This window comes from Cornus florida, unplaced genomic scaffold (assembly GCF_030987335.1).
Source record: "Cornus florida cultivar Cherokee Brave unplaced genomic scaffold, ASM3098733v1 CherokeeBrave_3.0.0_Hap2_Chr10, whole genome shotgun sequence".
NCBI lineage: Eukaryota > Viridiplantae > Streptophyta > Magnoliopsida > Cornales > Cornaceae > Cornus > Cornus florida.
Window position 1 is genome coordinate 85,463,638 of NW_026775580.1, and position 4,509 is coordinate 85,468,146.

Genomic DNA, 4,509 nt, shown 5'->3' on the forward strand with positions numbered 1-4,509 from the left:
TTTTGCTACTGCATAGATACCGATCGACGTATGCTTCAAACCGGTCGATGTATATGAGCACTTCATTGAATTTTGCTTCTGTATAGATACTGGTCAACGTATGTGTCAAACCGGTCGACATATGTGAGCTGTTCTTTGAGTTTTGCCTCTGCATGGATACCGATTGACGTATGGCACAAACCGGTCGACGTATATTGCTGATAATGCTGTTTTGAGCTCCTTTTTGTTGTACTTTGTCAATCACCATAATTTTGACATTTTGAACTTTGTTAAGTGCACCTTTTATGAGTGTTTATATCCTCTTGTCTTTGCATCTGATTCCATATAATGACATGAAGATCCTTTCTTTTCTTCAATTAAGAAACATTCATTTTTCCTTGCATTTAAACTCAGTTAAAATATTAGAATATAAAACATCTTTAACTGATTTGTTATCATCAAAACAAATGGATCAGGGCTTTTGATCAACAGGCTGGATCATCAAATGAGCCGGCTAAGTTGAATTTTGATTTTGATGAGCCTCAGCCTAACTTTGTCGGCTGGATTTCAAACTGAGTCGGCTGAGTTGTCTCAGCCTATTTTCTTGTTATTCTGTGATGCCTCAGAATGTGTATACTATGGTTTGAAGTGTGTGAATGATGTATGACCTTAGAGTGAGCTTCAAATGATCTCACAGATTCTTTATACTTTGATCCTAAGCCACTCACCAACCTGTCTACCCCATGGGTAAATTTTACTGATCTTTTTAGTTGCATGGACTTCCTTGTGCCGGTTGTATTTTGCCTTGATGATAAGTTCCAATGTAATTTCAACTTCAATGAATTGGAAACTTCCTTCCTTTCCTCACAATGTTGCTTTTGATCTGGAATTAAGCTCAATGTAAACATTAGTATATTGAATATCATTAATGGTTTGTTATCATCAAAAGTAACAGATTGCCCTTGAGAGAAATCTGTAGGGCCAACAAAAGAGTACTTCATTACTAGTGCACTTATTTAAGTTAATGTTAAAATGATACTTTGGGAATGTTATAAAAAATAGTACATTCATTTTTAGAATGGGGCATGAATATTACGATATAAGAAAGTAGAAAGATGTTCAAATTTCGAGATGGAAGGAGTATATGTCAAAGCTAGCTCACAGGGTATTAATATGGGTTTTTTTGAAACTTCACATGTGCTTGTAATTAGAAGACCGAAACCTTCCTGCCATCGGCTCTTTTGGACTTTTGACTGCAAGATAAACTTTGAATGTGTGCGATCACTCAAAAACCAGACGTATATTTCAAATTCAGATGTTTTTGTGTCTGATGAGAATCAAACGTAAGACATTCGAGCTTATGGTTCAAACCAGGAGACTCTTTATTCATAGGGTCATCCGTGTAGGTGATCCTACAAGCACCGGTGTGTTACCGGTGGAGTAGGCTCCGACGAACAAGTCAGTGTGCGAAGTAATCTCTCTGGAGAAATCAAGAAATTGATTTAGGATTTATTGCATACCTTAAAACGTCGATTAGCCCCATTTCTTTATAGGACTTAGGTCAGGATGTCACGTAGAGTTACCGACGTCTTAATCCTTATCATAATCTGTAGGTTTCATCCTTATCGTATTCTGTAGGTTTAATCCTTATCATAATTTGTAATCCTTATCGTAATATGTAATCTTTATCTGAGTCTGTAATCCTTATCGTAATATATAATCATTATCTTAGTCTGTAGAGCCTGTCTCAATCTTATGAGAAGTGCGTTAATTTAACAACCTTCTCTTATCCACGGGTATTTAAATTATACATCCATCAATTGCCCCCTGTTTCGGAGGATTGCTTATCGAACCACCGGAACAATTATTCCCAAATATTACATAATAATAGATAGTTAGAATTGTAGAACCGTTCACCCCGTATTTCTACAATAAGTTAGTTTGACTATGAGATAGTAGAGCCTTGTCCATTAACCTGACTCATATTGCCACTTCGCGAATACAGTCGGGGGTCGAAGGAGAGTTCCCGGACATGAATGAGCTCCAAAACTATGATGGCTTTGTGGTCAGTGGTAGCCCTTTCGATGCTTATGGCAATGACCCTTGGGTTCTCAAGCTTCGCTTTCTTTTGCAAACCCTAGACTCCATGCATAAGAAAGTCCATGGTATTTGCTTTGGACACCAGATAATTAAAATTCACTTCTTTTCACATTGTGTATATAATTCATATTGTGTTTACTAATATATAATTGATTCATTGAAAAGAAACTAATCTATGGTTATATATATAGATATGTTTTGTGCAGATCATTGGGTGGAAAAGTTGGGAAGGCAAACAGTGGTTGGGACATTGGACTAAGAAAAGTGAAAATTGTGAAAGATTTCTCGCCATGTAGTTTCCTAGAAGGGTCGGACAAAATCCCAGCAGCCCTTTCAATCATTGAATGCCACCAAGATGAGGTATGGGAGGTTCCAGTGGGTGCTGAAGTGATTGCATATTCAGATAAAACGGGAGTGGAGATGTACACCATTGGAAACCACATTCTAGGAAGTAGGAATCCAAGGTCATCCGGAGTACACCAAAGACATTCTTAACAGTCTCATCGATCGTCTTCTCACAAACCAATCTATAGAGGTACTAAGTTTATTTTATTTATTTCTCACTCCATTCTTTTTTTTTCATATTTAACTTCATTTCCCTTTCTCTTGAGCTCATTTTGGTTATTTGATTATTACCTTCAGAAAACTTTTGCTGAGGAGGCCAAGGTAAAATTGCAGATAGCCGAACCAGATAGAAAGTGTTGGGAAAGATTTGCGGAGGCTTCCTCAAGAGGAGATGGAATTAACTAGCAAGCAAGCTAATTAATTGCATATATAACCAAAGTTTTGTTATGATCTCTTTATTCGTTTTATATAACCAACTTGGTTATATAATATTTACTAAGAAATTAATTTTTTAATTTACAGAAAAAAAAAAAACAAAAAAAAACAAAAAAAAAACAAACTTGGTTATATAGCATAACCAAGTCCCATACAATGTATACTCTTTGACCTGATATTGAAGAAATATATATTGAAAATATATTACATTGCTTCTACTTTATATCATGTGTCCCCCTTATATTTGTCTGAAGAGATAAACCTAGGAGAACTATTTGTGAAATTCCAGCAATATATTTTTTTGGATAATTGGCATTCTCTATGGATTGGATGAAACAGGATAGGGTTTTTCATTATTGTAATTCGGATAATATTGGATAAGGTTTTCCAATATTGTTCAAATTTATATGCAAACAGTGTTCAATTCAGCAAAGTGAAACTTACTCTCTCGCCGTAGATGGATTTTATAACATGAACTAGTATTAAAGAGGGAAAGTAAAACCCTTAGAAATGTTATAATAGAAGTAAAAGAACCAGTTAACAGAGATACGACAATACTTGGGTCCAACCCAGGTTGGACGAAGTTTATTTACCTTGTAATTAACTTGGGTAAGTGGCTCAATCACGTTGCGACACGTGACTGTAATTAATATAAAATTAAATTATGTATTGCCCACCAATTTTCGGGTATAACCCGTTTCATCATCAATCTTTCCTCCTCCTCTCCTCTCAAGTCCCTCCATCTTCAGCTGCCTCATATCCGATTCTCGTTTGGTGGCTGTTGGCGAAGAAGCAACCGGAGTTGAGGTCGGTGGTGTAGTCCGGTGTCGCCTTGGTGGCCTAAGAAGAGCATGGAGAGGATAGAGCGAGTAGTGTTGGATTGGTGGCTGTTGGAAACCATGACCGAATTCGGAAATCCCGGCAGATTGACGGCAAGATAAAAGAGAACAATCGACGACTTCACGGCACAGAGAACGGAGAGGTTGACGAAGACGTAGTTGCCCGAAGAAGGGGCGCGTGTGCGCGTGAAAGACGCGTTAGATCTACTCGCGTGCGCGAGTGACGGCGAGTGGGAGGCGAAGTTCAGTCTGGCGATGAATCAAGCATGGCAGATAGTTACATGGATGCTTCTCGAACTGTCGTCGCCTTCTTCCTCCTCGAACTGTGGCCGACGGGCACCAAGAACAAAGAAGAAAATGGAGGCTAGGGAGTTGCAGTCACGGTGAGCGTCTAATTTCGATGCCTTGGTGTGCGTACGATTCTGGTTGGATCCTTCCTGAGTCACGGCTTGTAGCGGACACTGTTGTGTGAAGCTTGTGGGTGTGTGCTGCAGTGCTCTAAATTGATGATTGGGGTTGCGAATTGGTGGTTTGGGGTTGCTGTTTGGTTGCTTGATTTGGTTGTTGATTGCTATGGGTGGCTGAATTGTGTGTTTGCAGGCCAACTTTGTGATTGGGTGGTACTTGTTTTAGGGATTGAAGATGGAGCAAGCAAAAAATAACTATTAGTTTGATGCGTAGAGTTCTGAAAATTGGGGATGGAGATGGAGAGAAGAACGGGTTATACCCGGAAATTGGTGGGCAATGCCCAATTTGATTTTATATTAATTTCAGCCACGTGTCGAAATGTGATTGGGCCACGTACTTAGGT

At 38.6% G+C, this 4,509-nt stretch overlaps 1 pseudogene; it reads left to right on the plus strand.

The window, feature by feature from the left end:
- Positions 1 to 1,110: 1,110 nt before the first annotated feature.
- LOC132278041 (gamma-glutamyl peptidase 5-like) lies at positions 1,111 to 3,142 on the plus strand (annotated as a pseudogene).
- Positions 3,143 to 4,509: the final 1,367 nt, after the last annotated feature.